Raw genomic sequence first — 26,875 nt, 5'->3', positions numbered from 1 at the left:
CCTCCCCTCCCTCCTCTGATGCCCTCTTGCATCTCTGCCTCCCAAAAGCTTGCACAGCTGTTTGTTGCAGCAGCTCTGGCTGCAAGTACCCCAGGTGAATGGTGCCTCTGGGGCTGGCCAGGGAGAGCTTCCCAGGCCCCTGTGGGCCAGTGTGAGGAGGCACCTCTCTCTGGGGCAGGGGCGGCAGCTGCAGCTGCCCAGAGGACTCCCAAGGAGAGGGGAAAGGAGACTGAGGGAACACTCCACAAGGTAGGGTCTTCGAAAAGGGGTGAGGGGCTGCCGGCTCATCCCACAGCGGTGCCACAGAAAGAATGTAGTTGGTCAAGGGAGCCATGGACCCATAAAGGTTGAAAACCTTTTATATATATAGACAATATATATAAATGACAGAACCATCATACCACAAGAGGTAAGTAGAAGTTCTGTACCCGAGAGTCATCTATGTTCTATTTAAAGGACTCAGTGGTCAAGCAAGTGTTCTCAAATAAATACTTGCAATAACCATGTAACACCTCTCCCCAAAAAATCCCCACCCATAAGCAGCTGCCTTTTACTGTGTCAGAACATTGATCCATTTAGTTCAGTATTGTTTACACTGACTGGCAGTGACTTTCCAGGGTTTCTGGTGGCATTCTCTCCAAGCCCTACCTGAAGATGCTGGGGGTTGAGGCTAGGACCTTCTGCATGCAAACTTATCATCATGCACTTCCCTCTCATTCCATCCCTTTGCTCAGTTTCTGAAAACAAAGGTGCCTGGAAGCCATGTCATCTGTTGTGGATGCTGTAGTCCTCCATACCCAAATATGTGGGAATGGGCAAAGCTATTTGCTGCGGAGGAAAAGACACTTTGACTATTCTCAGAATCATTCTGCTGTTTCGTTTATCGTTACCCATTGTATTCCAGGATAGAGACTAGGTAGTGAAAACCAATTCTATGGCTCAGAGCTTTAACAAATAATTAAGCCCTGTTTCGTACAGAAGCAGAAGATGAGATTCTCCCCACCTCACCCCACTCCCCCCATGTGCCACTGAAAAAGAAGAAAGTGCTGCGTCTGTATCGCTTTTTAAAACATCGTAGAGATTAGTTGCATAAATCTGTTATTTAGCAATAAAAGGCTTTCTGTGAGGGGTGGGAGCTGAAATTCTGGCACCATACTTTTCGGAATCATAAATAGAAAGCCAGGCTCCTACATTGCTCCCTGGAATGATTATTTTAATGTGGCAAGTTTGTCAGCTTAATATGAAAACAGTGTTCTTCTCTCTCACACACACACACATACACACTCCTTTTATTTGCATTTGATTCAGGCTTCCAGCCCACCTCTTCAGAGACCGCAAACCCCGAGACTGATGAGGAGGGGAGGGGGCGAGGGAGGGAGGGAGCCAGCCATTTTCTTTCTTCTGAGAAGTTCATTAAAAGATCCGCTGTACACAAGAGAGAAGAACAATAATGTGGCGAAATGACTTTGTGTGTGTCCTGTACTTAAACACCCAATGGACTGAAGCAAGTTCATAGTGATGGGGAAGCTCGCCTTACATTTTTCTCCCCCTTGAAGACATGACTAACCAGTATTTGAATAAACAAGAGCAGTCATCTCCACCCCTCGTAGTCTGCCTTTCTAAACCTAACAAAGGTTTCCCATGAATTTTGAGTATTTCTTATTTTTTAACCTTTCTATGAATTATAATAAGCAAAGAGAAAAGGGAGCCAACAGCTCCATTGCTAAAACAATGCGCCTCAGTGGCAGGAGTAGATTGCCATCTACTGGGCTGCGGCCTTTACATGCACAAACGAGGCAGACGCTCTCCAGAACAGTCTCAGACAGAACCTTTTGTTTCATCTCCTCAGGCAACATTTTTGTCCTGCTCTCTGTATTCATGAAAGGCATGAAATTCACAAAGTATCATTGGAACAGGTGATTCAGCAAGGACAAGCCAGCCAATTTACCCGGTAGGTAAATTCCTTCCGTTATAAATATCCTTGGCTCTTTGTCTTTTGCTGGTTTACCAAAGTGAAAGATGGAGTTACGATCAGTCACAAAGCAAGGAGAATGTGTGTGCTTTAGTCACCCCACCCCACCCCGCTTTTAGTCCAATGCACAGGACTTGCATAATGGAATAAAGTTGTGGGTGTTTTCAAGCGTCCGTGAGACTTTATTTCCTTCACATAATATGGCAGCCCTTGGGATACTGGTAAAGCCATACCTGGATACTGAAAAGCAAGGTCAGAAGCACTTGTTGAGATTGAAACATTAGGATTTCAGACAAGGGTCACTCCCAGTTTGCCCTAGAGATGCCAGCAATTGAATCAGAAATATTATGTGAGTAAAGCAAGTGTCTGCCTCTAAACAATCATCCTTCCACTAAAAATAAAGAAAGATGCCAGTCCTCATGGTTCTGGAAAAAACATGGAACTTAAATAGAAAGCTGCTTTATACCAAATCAAACCGTTGGTCCATCCAGCTAGGAATTCTTGACATGCCAACTAGCAGCGGCTCTCCAAGATTTCAAATGGACGTTCCCAGTATTGCTTGGAATTGCTGGGGATTGAACCTGGGACCGTCTGCATGCAAAGCAGGTGCTCTACCACTTAGGTACAGCCCACTGAGCTTCTTACCAAAGCATAGTGCCATGTTAGGAGTTTGAGAAGGCAAGAGAACACAACCATTCCAGCAGTCTTAGCAAATGTCACTGAGGTTGTGCAGAAACAGCGCATATGAATTCCAGTGTTTCTGTTACAAATTCAGGCCCCTGCCTTGGCTTAAGCCATCATGGCGCACATTGTGGGCTATTTAAAGTGCAGTCAAACCAATAATTCATGTTTTGCTAGATTAGCATGTGATAGGAGCTGAAGCTCACAGAGTTTCCCTGTAAACTTGGAGAGGACTTTGTGAGAGACACTCCCACTGTGCCCTGACAGGCGGAGGGCTTAGCTGTATATTCTCCTACCTGCCTGGGCACATCCTCTTTCTTCTCTTCCTCTTTCCACTTTGCCAGCAATGTGAGAACATCTGCTAACTTGAGCTCCAAGCTCTGACACCATTTTAAGCTAGACTTAAGTATGTCTCCGTAACTTAATTACTGTTTTAAGCTTTCCTGAACAAAGCTGCTGTATCTGCTACTCTTCAATGAGCGTTCCGAGTGAGTAAATGTTATTTTTTACCTTTTACAAGACTGTTTGTGGGAGAAAAGGAGGAAATACCAGGAGAATCCAGTCTGCCTTAAAGCATCCTGGATTACTTCAACTAAAAGGCTTAAACTAGCCTATCTAAGCTTCCCTTTTAGGCTGCAAAGGGATGGCACTCTGCTGCACTCACAAACGTGAGGAAGGATAATACCTAATAAATAGATCCTCTCCTAGAATCTGATCACACGTAGTACCTTATGCAGAAAACCCCATAGTTCCTTACTTCCAGTTCTTGCTAGCACAACTGGTAGGCAGTTGCCAGAGAGCTCTTAACCTCAGGAACACATTCATAACAGTGTTTTAGATATCATTTCATTACTCCGTTTGTGGATTGACAGGAAATCTGGATGCTGCTCCACATCTGATAAACCCCCTACATGGATAGCTCTCCCCACACAGGAAAGTGTGTGGACCTTAGATTCACACTGTCACAATGAGCACCCGCTGACCCATTTCACCAAATGCACATGCAAGTTAAAACCACTGTGTGTTTCTGTGACACAGACTGGGGAACCAGTGACCCTGTTGAAGTTTTGGACTACAACTCCCATTATCCCTGACCAATGGCCATGCTGGCTGGGGCTGATGGGAGCTGAAGTCCAATTGCTGCTCTGTGAGGCAGAAAGTACAGCTCCCAACTACAGATTCTTAGGGAGAAGCCATGTGCTTTAAATGTGCATTGGATGTGCTTTGAATGTCTGGTGCGGATCTGCCCAGAGGAACCATGTCAAGACTTCAGTGTATTCGAGTTGAGTCTGAGCTCCTGGAAAATCAGAGCTTCTTTCTGTACAACAAGGATTAGAGCATTCTACCTCAGCCCTAGTCGATGCATCTTGTCTTGCCGAGAGCAAAGACAGTAAAATGATTCGAAATCACTGATTAAGGGAATTGCTGATTTATATCTATCTTCATCCCATTCATATATAACATCTGTCCATGTGAGCACACAACCAGGAATATTTGGGACTTTGTACACAGAGGGGAGGGGAGAACATATTGCGTGAATTGGCCTGAAGACATTGGCATCTGTCAAATATAAATAGCTGAATAACCGAAAGTAAAGAAGTCTACTTTTTACTTAAGTGACCATTTCCCATAATTTGGAGAGAAACTGCCTATTGAAGAAGCTGGAAGAATAATATTTTATACATGTTTTACAAGTACCTTTATGGAGCCACAACTGGTGCTTATACATCAATTATATTAGAAGAATACATTACAGCCGTCTTCAGTGTTTGCTGCAGCTGCATCCTATTTACAAGCACTCTACCTCTTGTGTAAATCACTTCTTCATGGTGTGCATGCCCTGTACACTGCTCCCCTCTCCAGCAATGTGTACCATTGTGTCGTGATTCTAATACCTTTCATGTGGTATCTGCTCTGTGCCCCAATTTTTAGCTATCCAGTACCAGCAATTTGCCTTTAAGCAGTTGCATTAAGGTGATGTTGCATTGTAAGAGTAAGATCCAAGAAGTCAGTTACCATGGGATAAATCTTCATGTTATCTGTTCCTTTTGAGGGAGCAAGATGGAAACCCATGTTGCAAATGCAATGAAATAAAGATGAGAGATCAAAGACTGAGCTGAAACAAAACAACATCTCCCCTGCTCCCCCCCCCCCCAAAAAAAAAATCCAGTCAGAAAAAAAATGGTTCCATTCATGATCTTTCATACTTATTTCAGATATGTTCCATAAATTCCTATGGCTGATTATATAGTTGGATTTCCATTAAAATACCCATTTGGATTGTAAGATTTCCAAATACAAGTCTTTAATAATAAAGATGGCCATAATTTCAAAGCAGGTGGATATGAATATATTAGTTTTGTGTCCATGCTTGTACAACCTATAAATAAAGACAGTTGAAATACCAAAGCTTATCCACATGAAAATGATTTATAGTTCTTAGCCTTCCTAGCAAGAACAGAGTAGGACTGATATAAAAATGTACATTCAACAAAATCATGCATATTAGACCAAATACCTTTAGGAACAGACAAGAGCAAAAAGAATGAATTAAAAGTTATATAATCTTCCTACATAGCATGATGTGGAACATTCCAAATTTAAGCAAACCCTTGGAGCCATATTTATTCTAGAGGAAAGCAATTTATAGTGTGGTTCTCTATTATCTGATTAGAGAGATTCTATTAACCCGCTTAATACACTGTTTCTGTATCCTATTTTTATTTGCAGCAATTCATGGCCTGTTTCCAATGCCCCCTTTTGACTGTCAAAATGAGGATGCTTTCTGATATTCAGAATTTACAGACTATCTGAAACAAAACAAAAAATTATCACTCTGCCAGTCTCCATGCAATTGGAATTATAAATTATATTGCAAAACACACACATCCAGAAACACACATCCCCAGACAAAGCAGGCACAACTTCAGAAAGCCTATAAAAATTGACTTCAAAATTAACTCCCCAAGTTGTTTCACATTTCAGCAGAGATTAACATCACTCTAAGTGATGTTCTTGCAATGGGTAAGTGATTACTTGAGACTCTAAGTAAGTCTTATATGCTTTGACCATTGTTATACATTAGGAATGGACCAACTGCTTATTGTCAGGAGTCACTTTATTCACCTAGCCTTCACCCATCTGGTGCCTTCCAGGTGTTTTGAACTGCTATTCCCATCAGTATGACCAGCATGACCAATGGTCAAGGTTGATGGGAGTTGAAGTCCAAAACATCTGAAGCAAACTAGGCTGGGGAAGGCTGCTTTCAAATGTGATCCAGGGTCCGAAAGTGTGTTTTACTGCACAACCAAGGCTTCTTCTGGAGAGACAGGATCTATAATGAAGTCGGTGTTTACCTGCCATGATTGGACTGGCTGGGTGCAAAGGAGTGGTGGGTGGCACCAGCTGGGGAACCCCCAAGGGAAGAAGGCTCAGAGCCAGGGGATTGGTGGTGGGATGATAGAGTGGTAAGAGGAAGCAGACTGGGAGGAGGAGGTGTCAGAAGCTGAAGAGGTAACAGGGTTTAGTGAGCAGGGAGAGCCTGTGGCAGAGAGAATTCCAGAATCAGAAGCTGAAGCAGGAGAGGAGGGAGACCAAGAAGCAGAGAGGGTTCAGGGTGGTGAAGAATCCAGGGTGTCTCCCCCTCCTGCTGAGATAGGCTTCCCTCCCCCTACCCTTGGTCTCCCAGGAGCAGAAGAGGAATGAAGAGGGAGGAGCAAAGACAGGCAAGACAAAGGAGCATCAGATTGCTTGGGAAGGACCCAGGAAAGAAGGAGACTTGGAGAGCTGTGGGAAGGTGGCAGACCTTTAGTCTTCACAACTGCCTCATTGGGGTAAGTTGCTGTGCTCAATAGGTCTGGCCTCCTGAGCTGTTCGTTTCTTTGAATAAAGAGTTAACATCACTGATAGCATGTGCAGAGAACAATGTAGCACAATTCATTTCCAATAATCAGAGTTTCCCATTGTGTCTTGGAGAAGGTATCAGCCGGGCCTTCACATGCGAAGCCTGTCATGACCCCTTAATGCAGCAGCAAGCTAGACACACAAAGGTTGCAAATGCATCACATATGGAGCCAGGTCAACTTCCAGACCCTGAGCTGAGTGCTGGATATAAGGAGACCATAACACCTGAGATTGTTGGGCAGAAGAACCTCCCAGACTATGAGGGTCTACCACCAAATGTCACTGCTCCATTTGCACTGTGAGAGCACCAAGAAGGAGGCTATGGAATGGAGGAGTGCCTACCTTCCTTCAGGCCACAGGATTGACCCTTTAAGGTTCTGAAGGGGTGAAGCCTGGAGAAGGTTACCTGAAGGTTTAAAATGCCTCCATTTACTTTAAGCCAGGCATAGGCAAACTCGGCCCTCCAAATCTTTTGAGACTCTACAATTCCCATCATCCCTGACTACTGGTCCTGTTAGCTAGGGGTGATGGGAGTTGTAGTCCCAAAACATGTGGAGGGCCGAGTTTGCCTATGACTGCTTTAAGCCTATGTTGGACAAAGTCGCTCACTTGAAGCTATCTGTGGTCAGACAACCTTGCCCTACCATCTCTGTGAGATCCAGCATCAGACCAGAACCTGGCAAAACCCAAATATAGCATGAAAAGTACCTAAGGCTCTATCTCCCACAGCTTTATAAACCTATTTTAATTTCCTTACTGGGGGAAATGGACAATTTGTTGTTGCTCTCTTACCAGAACTGAATTCATGTATCCTGCTAAAGACTAGATAAAATAATTTGTTGACTACTTTCAGGTCTTGCCCCATTGCAAGAATAGATGGCTTTCTATGCACTGACCAAGGAGATATCAAGGGTGCTCTGATCTTGGTTCCAGAGAGATCACACACAGATTCCTCCAAATATTCATGCAGTTTCACACAAAAACCACTCATAATTATGATGGCTGGTCTGCTCTAATTAGAATAGCTCTCGCTCACAACCCTATACTATACTAGTGTCTGCAGCCCTGCTGTGTGAGGCTGAAGAGAATAAAAAATATATGCTACATCTGAGAACAATAAAGCCAGGCTCATTATAAAGATATAATAAAGCGTAATAAAGCAGCATAATAAGGTAATAATATACCTTGCCATAAATGTGTAGTACTTCTGGACAGAACTATGATACTGCTGAGCGTTCTAATACAGTACTCTGAGTGTCAAAGTATTTGTGTCATTCATCCTTGCCTTTGGCGTAAGACATGGTCATTCATCCATTCTTCCTGCACATCAGTCTGTATAAACCAGATTGTGTTCCACAACTGGAGACAAAGTGCACTGCAGAAAGATCCTGGCCAATCAGATAGCTCCAGGGCACTCTGTCTGCAAGCAGCCCTGGTGAATGACATAATGAAACAAACCGTTGTTGTGGATGTCTAGCATCGTCCCTCCGTTACGACTTCTGTCTCTTTTGCCCTGATTTCCACCCTCGTCCTCTGCTACATTTGTGTACATTTCATCGCACTCAATGCATCGTTTCTGACGCCAAGTTATTGAACACAGTGATCACCTCACCTTCAGGTTAGTTTGGGCTGATTAAATATCTGCTCTTGAATACCACAGCGGCATTTCCTTGATTGCTGGGCAAGCAGGGAGCCGAGATGGCCCAACAAGACATAATGTATTCCTCGGTTCTCCATCTGTAAAACTTGGGGAGCTTTTTCTTGCTCTGTGTGAGCTTAATATTACAGCAAATCACATCTCTCAGCAGTGAGGCTAAAAGAATATCTGTTTTCTGTCTGTGCACTGAGTGGGCAGGGAGTTTTTATTTCATACTTCATTTGCACCTTGCTGGGTGATGCCATAGAAAAGGCAGCAGTTTCATCTCCTCCCACCTATGCAGTAGCACATTATGTTCTCCAGTCGCACCCACAACACTCATCATAAACCCAGGCCTAATGTGAATCAGAGGGCTCCTGCCCTCTGAGTTTTTATTCTCCCTATCTCCTCTCTGCAACATTTCAGAGATGATAAAATCACATTTTATTGTCTGAATAAAGTGGGTTTGAAAGCAGAGACTTGACGAATGGCAAAGCAACTACCAAACTCTTAACACATAATCGAAAAAGAAAAACATTGAGATGGCCATCAAAAGCTCTTTACGAGGGAGAGAAATAGAGAGATAATTAACAAAATATATTAGACTGGGGGGTGGAAATGCTGAGTTAGATAGAGCGTTCCTCCTAAAGGCGATGCATTTTCACCCAAACTCCTAAACAAACAGCAAGAGGTAAAATCATGTGTCATCAGTATAAAAGCAATAGCTTGGGGGGGAGTGATAGGATGTAGAAATTGAAAAGCTTTGGGGGATATTACAGAACTGAGGGGGAAGAGGGTGCTAAAGGAGGTTAGAAAGACACAGAGAACAATGGAAAATGCCTACTCCAATCAAATGCATCGGACGCTTGGTCAGAGCAGGATCTGAGTTCTGCAAAAGACTCAAGGCCATCTCTTGGTCGAAAGTGTCAAAGGCAGTTGATAAATCATATAGGAGTAATGAAGGGACACCACTTTCAGGCTGAACCATTAAGCCTCAAATCTTCACAAAGCTACTGCCAATGGCTCAGAGGATTAGCAAGGAGGATTTTCTCTCTTTGCCTGGGAGCAAGCTTATTTAAACTAGTCCAAGTTGGTAGTAAGCACACATTGGAAATGAAACACACACACACCTAAAATCAACTCTCAAATCTCAAGGTGCAGAATTGTGGGGGGGGGGGTTAAAATGAAAATGTCTCATTATAGAAAAATTGAAATTGTAATTCCCTTCTAAAATGGAAAGCAAATCTCAGATCAGATCGGGTTGGAGACCTACCTACCATTGGTCAGTGTAGAGGTAAAGGGGGTACTGGCATTTAACCTTAGGGGTTGCACGTTTGCATGTTTTTCTTCCTGTTTTTCTGTCTAGAATCAGAAACCAGCTTTTAGCTGATCATGGTGGAAGATGGTTATATATTTAGTTTACAGATCCTGTACACAACTGGACTTTGGTGATGTTGGTGTGATTTTCTTTTGACCCACTGTTCTCGCTAGTCTCCTGACCTGAATGTTATCTGTCCCCCCAGTGGTGACATTACTGCTCCTGTTTGTTTAAGTTCCTGACGCAGCTACAGGATTTATGCAGTCAGCGGATTTGTGAAAATAGTGTGCGAGAGACACAATGTGTATGGCACTAGATATGACTGCACTGCAATTTAACTGGCAAGGGGATCAATATGCCGAAGCTTGCTTCCTCACGCATACATAGGGAGCTGCCTTGTTCCAAGGCCACATTCACACCATGTGCTTATACAACTTTAAACTGTCATTGGTTCGCCCAAAGAACTATGGGAGCAGTTGTTGGTTAAGTGTGCTGAGATCTGTTAAGAGACCCCTATTCCCCTCACCCAGCTACAATTCCCAGAGCTCCCAGGGAAGAAGGATTGACTGTTAACCCACTCAGGAAATTGTTGCTCAAGAGCGGGGGAATAGGGGTCTCCTTCCTTTCCTGGAAATGGGTCTTTCTGAATGTAAAAAGTGATTGACCACTGAATTGGGAGCAGATTGCACGTTTTAAATTCCCATGTCAAAATGACTCCCATTTGTTAAAGGTTTCACCTATAAGTTATTCATGATATAGTATATGCAGTCCTCTTATATTTGCTGATTATCCCTCTGACAACTGTGGATTACATTCTTTCATGGATTTAACATCAGTTATGTAATGTACTTTGTGAACAAAGCATAGCAAAATTAGACTACCGGCTCTCAGCATGAAGCTCAAGGTGAGCAGCTGAACAGCAGGTGGAATTAATTCAGCATCCATATATCTGGTGGTGGCTGCAATCCGAAACATGCTTACTTGGAAAGAAGTTTCGGTGAAATTATTATTAGGTTTATCCCATCTGGTGAGACCAGGCCAGTGACCTATATGAAGAGTTCAAGCAGTATCCTTGCCAACCTGCAGCACACCTGTGTTTTCCACAATGCACCCCATCTCTTCCCCCCCCCCATAGGCCCCTTTGGCAGATGCCTAGCCATGCTGACCCCAGATGCAAGCCCTAGATTCGACTGGTGAAGGACCAATTTGTAAATCCCAGTTTCATTACCATCCTCACCTCCTTGCAAAATTACATTTGCATTGGCTAAGTGAAGTGTAGGTGCGTTCCCGCAAGGCAAGACACAGTGATAACTGCAAAAACCTTTATTGAACTAACAAAACTGGACAACAGGGGCAAAGCAACCCTGGGCCACTCCCAACGTGATTGGCTGTCTAAACTCACAAGCTGCAAATCATAACTCAGAGTTTAAGGGCCAATGGCAGAGCCTCAAATCCTGCAATGTTCTGTGATTGGATATCATGTATAGAATCAGAACCCAGGGGCTCCAGACTCAAGCTCAGGTAAACACAGACAACTGAATACATAACACTAGCAATATTCTAGCAGGAACAGTTGAAGGTTATACTGTTGGTATATAAAGCCCTCAGCAACTTGGGATCAGGTTCCCTGAGAGACAACCTTCACGCTCACCAACCTGATAAGTCATGATCTGAGGATGCCATCTAGCACATGGGTAGGCAAACAAAGGCCTGGGGGCCAGATTAGGCCCAATCGCCTTCTAAATCCGGCCTGCGGACGGTCCGGGAATCTGTGTGTTTTTACATGAGTAGAATGTGTCCTTTTATTTAAAATGCATCTCTGGATTATTTGTGGGGCCTGCCTGGTGTTTTCACATGAGTAGAATGTGTGCTGTTATTTAAAATGCATCTCTGGGTTATTTGTGGGGCCTAGGAATTTGTTCATTTATTTTTTTCAAAATATAGTCCGCCCCCCCCCCCTCAAGGTCTGAGGGACAGTGGACTGGCCCCCTGCTGTAAAAGTTCGCTGACCCCTGATCTAGCGGAACCACATGCCCCTGAAATTCATCTTGCGACCACCTAGAGTAGGGCTTGTGATGTGGCAGCACCTGTTATGTGAAAATAAGCCATGCACCAATGACAGCAACAACAGCAACAACATGATTTAGCTCTCAGACATCATAGCCCTATGGTCCCTAATACCTAAAGTTTTAAGATAGTTATAGGAGAGTTTATTATTAAGTCAAAGTCAGCAAGTAACAGGGAGGGGGGAATCCATTTATCACATGTATGGCATACTCTACCACCAAGTCCCACAATTCATCAGGATGTCTCAAGAGTGTGAGATTTAACCTTTGGATCTTTGATTTAGCTGACAGCTCTCTCAAAATTCATGCAGTGAGATAGTTCCCGTTCTGCATAGCTGTTCAACATTAATGCTAGAGTTCGCTGAGCTGAAAATGGGCAGCGTTTTATATGAGCTCAATCGCCTCCAGGTTTCAGCTTTTCCTGTGGTCATTTGGTGACCTGGGATTTGTTCGTTAAAATCCAGTTTTAATCTTAGCTTTTACTCTGATCCATAAATGTCTGTGAAGGCCAGTTTTAAAGAGCAGCGATTTCAGAGACTCAGCTAAAGCATTTATCTTTTTCAAAGCATATTTTGTATGTAGCTGAGGACCAAACTTGGCTTTGTGTGTGTGAAGATCTTTACAACAGTGGTATAAATCAGAGAGGGCAAACCTGTGACCCTCCAAATATTGTTGAACTATGGGTCCCATGATCCCTGAGCATCAGCCATGTTGTCTGGGGCTGATAGGAGTTGGAGCCCAACAGCATGTGAAATACAATTGGTTCCTCATCTGAGGTCTAAATAAGGAATGAAAAATAGATTTTCAGAACAGCTACCTGCATAGAACACTATAAGGCAGCAGTGATAATAGTACAGCAGTAGCTCAGAGCATGGTGGCAAAGTTTATCACAGTGGATTATGTCATTCAAAATCCCAGTGAGGGACTTTTTTCCTCTCCACTCACATTAGCTTTCGTGGATGCAGTTTAATAAGTAAAATATTTGATAATGCACATGTTTAAAAATAATTGATATCAAGCCATCCTCATGTTTGGTGTCAAAGTGCTAGATAAAGTAATATAAAGATTCTCTGAAAGCTTCCTCTCTCAAAACAATTTTTTATTTGACTGCTTTCAATAGAAAATGACTTACCCTAAATTTTCAGAAGTAATTAAAATGAGATAGAATGCCACTTCTGATGTTACATATTAAAGGCATGGATGTGCTCTCTGGGGACATTGCTGCCTCTGAAAAATATGTGTCAGTATAATGCAAGAGTGACTTCAATTTACAATTTCAGATGCAAACTTTGTTTTGGCTAGATTAATTTCAGCTCTAGTTGAAATGGTCACATTTCAGCTCTAGCTTAAATAGTTTCAGATGCAACCTTTATTTAGTAGATTAATTTCAGCTCCACTTAAAGTGATTCCATTCAGAATGCATTCTGCGCATACTTATTCTGGAGAGATGTTTCCACCCCAGCCCTCCAGTCCAAAAGCGATCAACTTTTGAGAAAACTTGCAGGGTCAAACACTTGAATCCTGAACACATTTTCCTTGGCTAAAGAAAAAGGGGGGGATTTGCATGGCATGGAGCTGCTCTGCACACATGATTTTGCATGTTATGGGACTCCCTACACACAGGAGCCTCACACACATGGTGAGGGAGAGAATTCGAACACAGCTACCCTCACAGCTTCTGTTGGTGAAGGGATTGGGAATCCCCTTCCCTTTGGATCATTGCCTTGGTGGTGGTAGCCTCTTTGCAACCTGCCACAGTGCCTCACTGGCTGCCTCTAGAAGCATCCATAGGACACCATGAAGCATACCAAGATTTTTCTACCGTAGTTCATGTAGGAGCACCCCACCATATAGAAGAATAGCCCACTGAATGCGTAACATTTAGCTAGCAAATGGGACTCCTGTACACAGCCCTGGGCAACAAACATTAGGCAGAGATAACTCGCAACAAAATATTGTTAGCTTTATTTCCATATAAGCCTAAGGTCACAATTCAGAGACCTTGCTGGCTGCTGAACAGGCAAGTATGGCTTTGATTTCACCGCCCATCATGGAGACATATTTCCAGACATGGATTCTTGACCAGATTTCCCCACAAACTCTTTGCTGGGTTGTTCCCGTTCCCTGCTGGCTGTAAATATGCTTCCTGCCTTGGGATTGTTCTCTGCACAGTGTGTGACTCCTTAGATCTAGATGTTTGTCTTGCTAGATCCACTTCTTTCTGCCCTTGTGGCCCCCATTGTCTCCCTCCACGACCGCCTTGTCTCCTCTCTCACGTAGCAAACCCACAGTTTTAGTCTGAGCTTGGCTCAGCTCTGGATGTGGGGCTTGGATTTCATTTGTTACATATTGCTGCCTTCTCTGGCAGCCACTGAACATCATCATGGACCACCTTTCTTAGACTGGACCCTTCCACAGCATCACTTCTCCTCAGCCAGTACTGAAGTTCTTGTAAATGTTTTATCTTTACCTCTACATGTTTGCCGAATAGGCTTCTACTTTGCTTTGCAGAGAACAGTCTTCTGTTTGAAGGGTTGTCAGGGGAAAGGCTTCTATATGAACTTCACTCCAGGCCAAGTCTGGCTAAAAGATAGAGATAGGAGACCTTAAAGCTGTCCATCAACCCCTTGTCAGAAGATTAAGCAAGCACACTGGCCACTTTGGTGAGGTGTATTTCGATTTAAATCAGACTAATTATTTCTAAATGTATACATAGCCATCAGCATAGCCTCTTTCTTCCTCTTTTCAGGCGATGCATTTCCTCATTTATGAGGATGTCTAAGAGGGCACCCAGTATAGAAGGGGCAGGTCGCAGCTCAGTGGTAGGGCTTTTCCTGCTCTTCCTGCATACTGTCTCAGGCTCCATCCCAAGAAAACCTCCTGCCAATCAGAGGAGACTTTTTTAAAAATCTCCTTACATCTCTACCATCATAGAATGCACATGTGGTTCCTAGGCAGTCACCCATCCAGGCATTGACCAGACCCAGATCTGCATAGCATTATGATCCTTCAGATACTACCGCTCTAAAAGGACCGATGGTCATATGCCTGTGTTGGCATGTGCTGTTTATGCAGAAAGTCATGGACTTACATACAGTATAATAGACTGTAAAAAGGGACAGCATGTCACTACAGTGGTACCTTGATTTACAAACTTAATCCCGTCCGGAAGTCTGTTCTTAAACCAAAGTGTTCTTAAACCAAGGCGTGCTTTCCCATAGCAGCGGGGGACTCAATTTGCAAATGGAAGACGCTCAACAGGAAACGGAACATGTTCTGCTTCCAAGGCAAAGTTCACAAACCAAAACACCTACTTCCGGGTTTGCAGCATTCTTAATCCAAGTTGTTCCTAAATCAAGGTACCACAGTATATGGCTCAGGGATTTGCTTTCTGTATTCATACATTTATCACACATGTTTGTGATAGGGTACATGTTCAAAGGGGTTAGGGGTTGTTTGCTCATGTGGCATTAAAAAGAAAGAGCGTATTCACATTCCTCCCCTATTCTTTTCTTTTGGATGGCTGTCGAAAACATCTGCATTTTTATTTGAGATGCTGAATGTCAAAGGCACAAGAGCTTTCTTTGCTTAAGGCTTTTGGGGAAGCAGAAGAGATGGGCGAGAATAAACTAACTGATAGAATTAGTGTATTACAATTGGATTGTTTTATTGACTTGGCGGTTTATTTCTGTACCAAGTTTTAAGATTTCAGTAGTTGTGGAAAATAAGCCCATATAGAGAGTTAATAAAGAAACATATCGCCATCTTGTGGTTATTTGAAAGGTTGCATTGAGGTTGATATGGTGCAAAAATCCTTTTGTTTGCCTTTTTTCTATTGCACATTTCCAGACAAAGGTCTATAGCTGAATTTCTTCTGGCATCCTTGTTTGTTTGTTTGTTCATTCATACTAGAAAGCTTTTGTTTTGTTTTGTTTTTGGGAGGGGGTATTTGGCAAACTGTATTTGTTTGTTTCCAGTAGGTATATTTTGTTTTCACTTAATTTTAAGGGGCAGCTGTTTTCAAAGAATTCCACATCCAGGCTTTGGGCTTCAAATGTGCAGCATGTAAACAGAAAGATACGGTGGCTTCATTTACACACACGCTTACAGGCAGGTGTGCTGAACATCTGAAACACAATACAGTGTCATCGGGTGTGCTCAATAGAACTGTCTGACAATGTGGCTATTTTGCCTCTCTCCTTTGAAATTCAGCTGGCTCATAGGTTCCCTAGGCAGCATGGAAACAGCCTTCCCATGACTTGATTCCCACACCACTCAATCACCAGCACCACCAGTTTATGGAGGACAACATGAGTATTAGCAGGCTAGAAAGCTGGGGGGGGGGAGGGTGTTGGTGTACTCAGCCTAGACACCAGGGGGATCTTGGTGTGGGTAACTGCCAGAAGGCATCACCCATTCCACTCATAGGAAACCAGCTGCCGTATACCGAGTCAAACCATTCATCCATCTAGCTCAGCAGAGCCGGCCCACCAATCAGGTGGGAGGAAGCACCCACCTCAGGCAGCAGAACTGCAAGAGGCAGCACCTTGCCTGCCCCAATGCTTCTGCTACCGGAATGATTAATTTGTTTGCACCCTTTTGCCTTATTTACATCCTATTGTGGTTTTTTATTATTATAGTGCTTGCAACATTTGTGAATTGTCAGTGCTGTTGTTATTACTAGGAGCTACTTCGAGCTCAACATGGTTGTTGGAAAAGTGGAATATGAATATTAAATAAAATTGGCTGGTGTCCCTCCCTTCAGATCAGGCTACTGTTGCTGCATTGTCTTTGTTAAGCTAATCATCATAATCATCATCATATAACAACAACAATCTTATTATTTATACCCCGCCCATCTGGCTGGGTTTCCCCAGCCACTATGGGCTGCTTACAGCATATATAAAACATAGTAAAACATCAAACATTAAAAACTTCCCGATACAGGGCTGCCTTCAGGTGTCTTCTAAAAGTTATGTAGCTCTTTATCTCCTTGACATCTGAAGGGAGGGAGTTTCACTTGGGGCTCCACTACCCAGAAGGCCTTATCTTAGGAAAGGACCAAAGCTCAGTTGTATAGCATGTGTAATGCCCGTTTCAGGTCCTTGGATCAATCCCTGGGTTTGAATTAAAAGGAACCCAGCTACCAATGCTAGAGAACTTTTGCCAAAGTCCTTGGAGGGCTGCTGCCACTCAGAGTAGATGGTATGGGCTAGATGATGGGTAACCAACACTGTGCCCGTGGTCACTTGGAGAGGCTTTCCCTAGAAACCACAGGGTCACATCCTCCCTGTCATTTACATTCTTGAACTATGGCACTCACCCCCACAGGAGGCACTGATGGCTACCATCTGGGAGGGCCAGTTGCTCTACCCCTTGGCCTTGGAAGCCTGAAAAGAAGCTGCTGAAGTCGAGGAGCTACGAGGAACATCATGGCAGGAATATTTCCAAGACTAAGGTGAAACTGTGAAGCTCCCTTCTTCTTTTTCGCTACTGGGTGCTGCATGTTGTTTAAGCAATCTTGTTACGTTTAAAGCATTGGAATTGGGGGGGAGGGTTGGTATGTTATATTCGCTGTTGTTTTGCAGTGTTATTATGAAATTGTCTTAATTGTGTCTGTTTGAAATGCATGCCTCTTTCTTTGTTGCAAGCTGTCTTGAGCATGTTTCTTTTGTGTGTCGAAAAGCAGCACACAATTGAAATGAATGAATGAATGAATGAATGAATGAATGAATGAATGGACAAATTCATGGAGGAGAAGACTAGTAGCCATGATGACTATGCTCTGCCTTCATGGTCAGAGGCAGTAATGCTTCTCAATACCAGTTGCTGAAAAATACCACTGGGGAGTGTGATCTTCTGCTCAAGTCCCACTTGAGGGTTTCATGGTGGCCACTGCGATTGCAGAATGCTCCACTAGATGGACCATCGGCGGCCTGATCCAGTAGGCTCTTCTTATGTTCCCTGTTGATAGTTAGGAATGGAAGAAGCCTATTGCAGCTAACAGAAGGGTTTTTCTTCCTAACCTAATTGTTGTGTGGGCGCAGCCAGCTGTCCTGGCTGGTTGCCCAGGAAAGTATAAAGACAAGGAAAGGTTGCTTACTCTCCTTTTTTATTCAATATTTAGAGAGAGGCTATAGAACCCAGCCTCTTGGATAATGGCGCTGTCCCGAGTGAATCTCACCACCCCCGTCTCTCCCACTTCCTCATTCGTCAGTTCTACAGTTGCTGCTAAGTGCCCTCTGTCTTTGAGCTCTTTGATCTCCTACTTTCAAGGCTCGCCTGGTTCTAGAATGTCGTTCCAATGACATTGTGTCCATCAGCTATCGCTCCGCTTCCACTTCCACTTCCTCCTACTCCTCTCCCATTATTTCCCAACTTTTCCCCTCATCTGCCTCTGAGCTGTGACCTCCCTCAAACCCCCCTGTTGTAAATCTATACTGTCTTCCTCTTCCTCCTCCCTGGAAGGGTCAAGCTGGGGAGGCAGTCCCCACCATTCCTCCTCTGCCCAGTCCCTGACACCAGCTGTGACTCGTGGTATGTTATCCCCCACCCTCCCACTTGCCACAAGCTTATCTTTTTTCCAAGCCCATTTTATTGATGTTTACAGTTGAGAAGGGAAGATAACCCAGCAAAAAGCAGCAGGGGGCAGGGGGAGAGTCTTGACTTACAGGCGCTTCATGCTGCATTTTTTCAGGTTACGGACCCACCAAAACCCGGAAGTACTGGAACAGGTTACTTCCGGTTTTCAGGGGTCGGGCATGCACAGAAGCGCTAAATCACACTTTGCACATGCACAGAAGCACCGGATTGCAACCCACGCTTGCGCAGACGCACCACTGCGGGTTGCAAACACTGTGGGTTGCAAACGTGCGTCCCGCATGGATCACGTTCGCTACCTGAGCGTTCACTATAAAGCTAAAACTCTTTTTCCAAGCTTAATTGCTGGCAGGGAGTTTGTGGGCCATGTGTGGTGCACCCGTGGCACTACTGTGCAAGCAGACCCAGAAAGGTTGGCAACCGTTGGCTTAGGTGGACCAATGGACTTATACTGAGACAACATCCTTCCCTTTCTGTCCTATTTGCCCTTGTTCTGGCCCAAGCCTTAATACAGGGAAATTGCATAGAGGGAGTGAGGAGGTGGATGACATAAGGATATTAGAAGAAGAAGAAGATTTTGGACCCTTAAGGAGTCTCAAAGCCACATCAGTTTCAGCCTGATTCTCTCTAATGCTGCTGAATCATGAGAAAGGCACACATACACCCCGCCTCTGGGGATATGACTCACATTAATTTACATTAACACCATCTAGTAATTCTGCTTGGAATTGTGCCTTCACATGTCATTTATTTCCACAATTTGCATCCTGCTGAACACTGTAGCATCTAAGCTGTGTACAATAGAATTAAAAGAAAAAGAAAAAGAACAGGAATAAAGTGGAGGGGGTCAGTTCAAATGAATCAGAAAGCTGACTTAAAATGCCTACTGGAATTTTTTAATGTCTTCACCAAGCACTGGAAGTTCAACAGGGAAGAAGGCCTGTCTGATCTCAGAAATGGACCCACAGTGCTGACCCATGCAAGGCATGGACAGTGACTCCCCTGAACATCTCAGGAATATGAAGTATCAGGTTGTCATTAAGGTATCGTAGACCAAATTACAAATTAACACAAAAATCTTGAACCTAGCCTAGCATGTTGTCAGGGCTTGAGTCAGGCGTAGGTCAGCAACAACAACAAAAAATAAATCACCCAAGGCTAGTGAAGTTAAATCTTTATTCAAGAAAATAAACCACAGCTGAGGCCTAGTGGTCTTAGCAACTCTTCCTGTTGTGCTCAGGTCCTGCTTGCAGTCTTCCCATAGGCATCTGGTTGGCCACTGTGAAAACAGGATGCTGGACTTTGCCATTGGCCTGGTCCAGCAGACTCTTCTCATGAACTAAAATTGGGGCTCCCAGACGATATGGTTGGAGAACCACCAGTGGTCATGACTTAGAATCATAGAATTGTAGAGCTAGAAGTGTCATCTTGTCCAATCCCCTGCAATGTAGGAATCCTGTCCACAGCTGTGCCTGGGTGGGCTCAAACCACCAACCTTCTGGTCAACAACCAGACACACTGATCCGTTGTGCCACCGGAGGGTCAAGTTTCATTCACTTGTAACATGGTGTGTCTGTGAAAATACAATTAAAAATCATCTAGCACAACCACCGGCAGAAAAGTCATTAAGTGGTCTGCCAAGACCTTCAGCAATGTTCAAGCCATCTGCAGGGAGGAAAGTTTGGGAACAACTTTCCTAAAGTTATGGGTCTTGTTTTGGCTGCATCATCTTCCTGGACGCCATTGCCCTGCAATGGAGTTTCTGAGTTTGCAAGATGTCCCCTTTGATCTCTTACTGCACTTCTGGTTTAGATGCAGGATGCAGGTTAAGGAGCACAGGATCAGGTGAACAGGTCCTTATCGAGACCAGTCTGCAAATCAAGGCTGATCTGCCTCCACTAAACTCCTTGGAGAAGCTAGCAGTGCATTTAATGAGCAGCCTCCCTCAGGCGCAGTTGCCCAACCTGGCACAGGAGCTGCAACATGCCGGCAGGGATGAATCAAGCCCATAATGTATTTTCAAGCATCCTGTAATCTTACTTTGTGTTGCTGTGAAGTGGAACAGGCTTGTTTTCCACAGGAAATGATGCGAAACAGTCTGAGAACAAGGAGCAAGATCATGATGCTCACTTATCTGAAGCAACAAAGCACAACCAATAGATTCCGGCTTCCGCGCAAGGTACTCGGCCTATTAATGACCTGTACAAAAAAGCTCACTTAGCGCATTGCCGCCACAGCTCCCTCGCCATCCGACAGAACTGCCTATTCAAGGGCAGTCAGTGGGAAAAAATGTTGGCTGTCTTTGAGAAAGTGGTGAAAGATAAGGAGCTGGAGATTTTGACGGAGCAGTCAAGGTTACAGTTTAGCATGAAATAAACATGTGTTTGACGGCTTTAACGCATCACTTCCCAGTGCATAGCCGGTGCAAAGTGTTTATAATTCATTGGGCTGCATGAAAACCTCAGGTCACTGGCACTTAGGGCTCCTCCACGTGATAGGTTTTTTGAGTGTTTATTCTGATTTGCTTGCACAATGCTTACACAGAAGTTAGACCTAGACCACAGTCACATTATTCCTTTAAAGCACTATGACACTACTTTAAGCAGTCATGGCTTCCTCCCAAAATTGTGGGAATTGTCGTTTGTTAAGGGTGCTGAGAGTTGTTAGATTCCCCTCACAGGGTTACAATCCCCATAGTGGCTTAACAAATGATCCCTTTCCCCAGGGAACTCTGGGAAGTGTAGCCCTGGGAGAAGAATAGAGGTCCCCTAACAACTCTCAGCACCCTTAAAAAACTGCGGCTTCCAAAATTCTTTGCAGGAAGCTAGTACTGGTATCATAGTGCTTTAAATGTATGTTGCGAATGTGGCCAAAGTCTGCTCTTTATTGAGTATTCATCCTGATTTGCTTGTGAGGTGTTTATACATCTTCCCATTAAATCATTCATTGCATTCTGTCACTTTCCTAACTGCAAAACGTCTGTGGTTGGTTTTTGAAAGTGGATTTGTTGCACTAGGACAACAGAGCATTTGGACCTACTTTAACTGTGAAGCCTACATTTCCAGCATACACTTGAATCCCTCCTTCATAATAGTGATGAGCTTTTATATGAAAAGTTCAACTCATATATTTTCAACTTTTTTTCTTTTCTACACAGTTAAGCTGGGGCAGGGCATGAATTACTGGCTAGGAATTTATTAGGTTCATAGGTTAATAATAATAAAAAAGACTACAGCATTTAGTCCTTCAAGATGGTCAGTTTCTCTCAATTTCTCATTTTTCCATTTTTCAGTTCAGTTCACCCTATTTTCATATCAATTAGCTATTTTGCTTTATTTTTTTTAAAAAAGCTCCATGCAAAAATTCATATACATTTGTGAACATATTTATCACAATATACCAATAAATGTGATCTTTGGGTAAAGGGTGTTATATAAATAAATAAGGCCATTTTGTATTATTTTTTTCTAAATATTTCATTTATTACAAGCAATGTTCCCTGATGCAATTTTGTTTTGAACAGCACTTTCCCTAATATATGCTTTTTGTGCTCCTGTTTTGTTTGAAGAATTGTTTGTCAAAGAGTGAGTCCACAGTAAATCATGCTGTTGCAAGTTGGAGTTAACTCTTTATTAGCAAAAACACAATCTCCACAGACTTGACTGAGTATCAGTTACGCAGACCAAAAGTCCATGCCTCCCCACAGCCGTCTACATCCCCTCCACATATTTTCCAGCCAATTGGAGACTCCCCAGCATGCAGCAAACCAGGGGTTCATGCTTCTTCTGCTTCTGGGAGGGGAGGGGAGTTTGTTGCAGCAGGAGGGAGACGCACCCATAACTCTTCACCAGCCTGAATCCTCTCTGCTTCTTGGCCTCTTTCCTCTCCTGCTTCAGCTTCAGCTTCTGCCTCTGATTCTAGACTTCTCTCTACCTTAAAGTCTCCCAGCTCACAAAGCCCTGTACCTCTTCAGCTTCCAACACCTCCTCTTCCCAGTTTTCTTCCTCTTTTCCCTCTATCCACCACCACTCCCTGGCTCTGAGCCTTCTTCCCTTGGTGGTTCTTCAGCTGGTTCCTCCCACCAGTCCAATCAGTCCATGCCAGTGCATCACAATTTCCCATGGGTTGGCCACTATAAGAATGGGATTACCCACCCCCTTCTTGCCTATACACTATTTACTAAGAAGAACATATTGCTGGCATGCATGTGGCAGGAGACTCCTGGGTCTATTTTCATCCTAGACATTTTCTGTGGTCCTTCCATGTGTCCTCCTCTTGTGGTGTACTCTTATGGAGATTGCATGGTTGGGTGGGTTGGTTGGTTGGTTGGTTGGGGCCTGTGGATAACTGGCCCTGCCTCATGAAGTTAGATGTACTATTGCAGTAGGTAAATGATTAATGTCCACCACAGAATAAATGCACCTTCAAATCACTTCTAGGTTGTGCAGCAATAACAACTTGAGCAAAATCTAATTTTCATTTGCCTGTTTTTAAGATTACATGTTAGGGGGGAAGGGAATATGTGAAATATATAAAGTGATGATTTGCTTTTTGTTTAGCTCCCCTACCCCACCCCGCTCCCAAATTGTTAGAATCATCACAAGGTATAGGAGACAATAAATTTATTTAGAATGGCAGTATTTACAAATGTCAAGCTGGATGACTACATCTTAGTTGCTTTGTAGGCACCAGGCTAATTGAGATATTCATTCATTATATTCTGTGAATTGGTTCTGAAGTTGTCGCAAGTTTGAAAAGTGCTTTTCTTTTCATTCTGGGTTGGGGTTGGGTTTTTTGTGTTTTTCAGTAGCATTTTAGTTGTGCCATTGCATTTTTAGTCTAAATGTTTACTGTGACCCAACCCATGAGTGGGAGCTCTTTTGCATGTTGGAGGAAGTGGCAAAACAGGAAGCAAGGGTGCATCTCAGTACATGTGCTCCAAATAGGGAAACTGTTCACTTCTTCCTGTAGAGCAGATGTGGCCATTCTGCCTTCATGAACTGCAGTAGAAGCATAAAAAAGAACAAATGTCTGACATTTCCTGTTCTGTCGCTTCCTGTGATGCACCAAACAGCTCTGATCAGTGGAGCTGATGATAGAGCCTTAAAACACCATGAATCATGGGGCAGAGAATAGATTGTGAAAACTATTAATTCTCTTAAAATGCAAAAACTCAGGCTCATCCACTGGACAGGCTTAATTTAAATAAAACCAAGCACTGCTGTACACAGTCTACAATCAACCTGCAGAACACATTGTCACAGGGTGCTCTTTGGCAACTGGCAAAAATGGCTTTGAAGGAGACTAGATGAGCATGTGGATTGAAAGGCCTATCGGTGGCCACTAGCTATGATAGGCAAAAGCATCACTTCTATTGTCAGGGAAACAAAAAAGGTTTAAAGACTGTCTCAAGGCAAATATAAAAAAATATAGTGTAAACACCAGCAATTGGCAAACACTTGCCTGAGAGCGCTCCAATTGGAGAACCGCCTTTACCAAAGGCATCATGGGCTTTGAAGACACTCGAACTCAGGACACAAGGGAGAAACATACCAAGAGGAAGGCACACTTGGCAAATCCACCAACTGCCACCCGGAAACCAATGTTCCCACTGTGGAAGGATGTGTGGATCCAGAATTGGCCTCCACAGTCACTTACAGACTCATTGTTAAAACCGTGTTTATGGAAGACAATCTTACTTGGCTATGAGCGATCGCCAAAGAAGAAGAAGAAGAAGAAGAAGAAGAAGAAGAAGAAGAAGAAGAAGAAGACGAAGACGACTTTTTACTACCTGGTGCTGGGTCAAATGACAAGGGATTGATGTCACCATCACAGCCAGCTTATGAAACCAAGGCTGTTTATCCTATGCATACTATCTTGTGAGTAAGACCCACTGAATATGTAGGATAGGCTGTTCAAGGGCAATCTTGTGCATGTTTACTTGGGGTAAACGCCACTGACTTTGAAAAGACTTACTCCTGAGTAAAAATGCAGGTGATTGGACTGTTAGATGGACTGCCATTGTTCTGAGTCTGCAAGAGCAGTTCAAATAGTCTTCTGACCATCAGGTTCCTTTTGCCCCACAAGTTAATGATGGGAAAATAAAATATTGTTTCTTTTGGTTTGTTGCTTATCTGAATCTCAAATGTAATGCAGGATAGTTTAATGAAGCCTCTTAGTGCTTCAAGGTGCATGAAAGAAAGGTGACAAGCTATCTTCTTTTGCACTGATGTTACTCATTCGTGCCAATTAGTTTTTTGCTGGATACATTTAATGGAGCTTTGCAAAGTGCATGGCAGGGAGTGTGTGAAGCTTCTCTCTCAAGGCACAGTTCAGAAAGCCATTATTTTGCTTAATAACATTTCACATAATGCCACGAACATCATTATTAGCAGAATGTGGCTCACTGATAGACCATAGGCATGCTTTATAATTTGAATCTCCTTATCTTGTAAAATCTGTTCTTTCTATTTTCATAAACGAAGATTGTTTGGAGGAAAAAGGATTAACACCTCTATTGTGATGATTGAGACAATAGAATACTCATGAATGTTGCCCATTGTGTCAGATGACTCACACATCTGTCAGGTGTGCCACATGACCCCCCCAGAAACCTCCAGCATATGCTGGGGCCTAGGAAGAATTACCAGTACTTTGTCTTCATGATGTCAATCACTTTGACAGATGGCCTTGAGGTGTTAATGAGCACACTTCACAAATATTTGTGTTCTGCCAAAATCTCTGTCTCATATCGTAGGTACAGAGACTTAAGTGTGGCATTTGGAAAGAACACAGTACTCCACAAGGACAGCTCCTCTTCTGAGTCACACAAGCTCAAAGGTTTTTTCTTTTTCTTTTTTAAGATTGTCAGTTCTCCTAAAACCTTTTGCAGTATCATTTTTGCGCAAACACATTCCCATGATTGACATAAAAATGACTTTCTGATTCTCTTTGTTTTTGGTACATAGCTTTGTTTTTATTTATTCGTTAACACATTTTACTGAGCGCAATTAATATAAACAATGGAATAAGCCTTTAGACATACACTTGCATTTGTAGCCAGCAACTTCTCCAATGAACTCAGGGCAATAGTGTACATTTTCCCCTCTCCATTTTCCCTTCACAACAATCCTGTGAGGCAGAGAAAAAATGACTAGTCCAGGATCACCTATTGAGCTCCATTGCTGAATAAGAATTTGAACCCCATTCTTCAGTGGTGTGCAGTCAATGGACTAGGGGGATTAGCCTATGTTCCCCTGGTGCATCCATCCCAAAACCCGGGAAACTTCTGCACAACTTAGGGAGGGTGGCACGAGGATCCAACGGGTCCAAGAGCCCTCCTGCCACCTTCCCAGTGTGGTGTAGTGGTTAGGAGCGGTAGACTCGTAATCTGGTGAACCGGGTTCACGTCCCTGCTCCTCCACATGCAGCTGCTGGGTGACCTTGGGCTAGTCACACTTCTCTGAAGTCTCTCAGCCCCACTCACCTCACAGAGTGTTTGTTGTGGGGGAGGAAGGGAAAGGAGAATGTTAGCCGCTTTGAGACTCCTTCGGGTAGTGACAAAGCGGGATATCAAATCCAAACTACTACTACTACTACTACTACTACTATTCTTCTTCTTCTTCTTCTTCCTCTTCTTCCCAAAGACCACCCAGCTTTGGGAAGGAGGCAAGAGGGCTCCAGCATCTTGTCAGAGCCCTGCTACCTTCTTCCCAAAGCCTGGGAAGCTTCTGCCAGGCTTAGGGAGGTAGGCAAGATGCTTACTTGTGTGACATCCCCCCCCCATCACCCTCACAAGCCGGTGCCTCTGTCCCTAACTGTTCCCAGTGCTTTTTTCAAGGGGTACTCAAGGGAATGCAGTACCAGCACCTCTTTTTTTGTTAAAAAGTGTGGCACTTACTGTAACTACTTCATGGTGAGTACTGGCACCTATTTGTTGGGGGGAACACTGTCTGTTCCCTACAAAAAAAATCACCACACATCACTGTCATTCTTCCTGGCTGGTCTGAAAGCAGCACTCTAAACTAGTGTCTCTCACCAGCGAGCCTTGGGTCACATTCAGGTGGGCCTCAGTGGCACAGCCTGCCCAGTTCCCCAGACATGCTATAGCTTTTTGGCGGGACCCATGTCAGCACAAACAACTCCTTGCATGTCAAGTAAAAGTGGTCAGGAGACAGAGAGGTTCAGGGAGCCGAGAGGACAGAAAGAAGGTCTCCCTCCTCTGAGAGGAAAGGGCAAGAGAGGGTGAAAGGGAGATAAGAGAATAAAGCTGTTCCAGCAAAAAAAGGTGAATGTGAAAGAGGGATGAAAGAAACTGACAATTGGAGGGGGAAATATGGTACAAGTTGCATGTGGATGGAAGGAGAATGGGTGTCAGGCATGGAGGATCCTCTCCCCCAGTAGTATCAAAGGCAAGAAGGACCAGCAAGTTTGAATTTATGGGTTTTATTCAGTCATCTGGGTGCAAGACAAAGAATCCATGTCTCCATGCAAGGAAGATGTTGCCTACTCTGAGCCCCTCCTCTTTCATCTCCAACAACATCAAAGGTACCTACAGAAAGTCCCAGGATTCACACTCCTCTGCAGTCTTTGTTCTTAAATGCGAAGGGTTCGACAAGCCCTTGGGTAAGGAGGTTCTCCCAGGTTCTCCAGGGAGGTCTCTGCTGGCTGCTCTCTCACTCCCTCCTCCTCCACCACCA

At 43.8% G+C, this 26,875-nt stretch overlaps 2 long non-coding RNA genes across 2 annotated transcripts in view; one reads left to right on the top strand and one right to left on the bottom strand.

Annotated features, from left to right (window-relative positions):
• Positions 1 to 26,875, bottom strand: part of LOC309345093 — a 123,531-nt gene that overhangs the window by 51,687 nt on the left and 44,969 nt on the right. The window lies entirely within an intron of this gene.
• LOC309345414 lies at positions 1,857 to 14,686 on the top strand. The gene is made up of 4 exons (XR_014158228.1): positions 1,857 to 1,951; positions 6,342 to 6,486; positions 14,088 to 14,239; positions 14,326 to 14,686. It is a non-coding gene; the product is annotated as an uncharacterized lncRNA (long non-coding RNA).

The sequence above is a fragment of the Podarcis erhardii genome (assembly GCF_964252035.2).
Source record: "Podarcis erhardii genome assembly, chromosome: 1".
In the NCBI taxonomy this organism is placed as follows: domain Eukaryota; kingdom Metazoa; phylum Chordata; class Lepidosauria; order Squamata; family Lacertidae; genus Podarcis; species Podarcis erhardii.
This window is presented reverse-complemented; position numbering and strand designations above follow the sequence as displayed.